The sequence below is a fragment of the Aplysia californica genome, unplaced genomic scaffold, assembly GCF_000002075.1.
Source record: "Aplysia californica isolate F4 #8 unplaced genomic scaffold, AplCal3.0 scaffold00591, whole genome shotgun sequence".
Taxonomy (NCBI): Eukaryota; Metazoa; Mollusca; class Gastropoda; order Aplysiida; family Aplysiidae; genus Aplysia; species Aplysia californica.
The window spans coordinates 485,903-486,145 of NW_004797861.1; positions in this window are offsets into that span (position 1 = coordinate 485,903).

Genomic DNA, 243 nt, shown 5'->3' on the forward strand with positions numbered 1-243 from the left:
TTGATACACACACTTACATGTTCATTGAGAACTACAGGCCAAATCATCTTCTAGGAATCGATTTCATGCAAAGGGCTTACTCAAGGAGGTTACAGTTGTTTTAGGTTCCTTTGGGCCTACTATAAATCGCGCTTTTAGCTTAACAGATACACGGATAATGTGCAGACAACACGACCAGCCGATACCAATTTTACAAACAGCCCTATGATAACAAGAAGAAAAAAGGTTGAAAAGAGAGAGAGA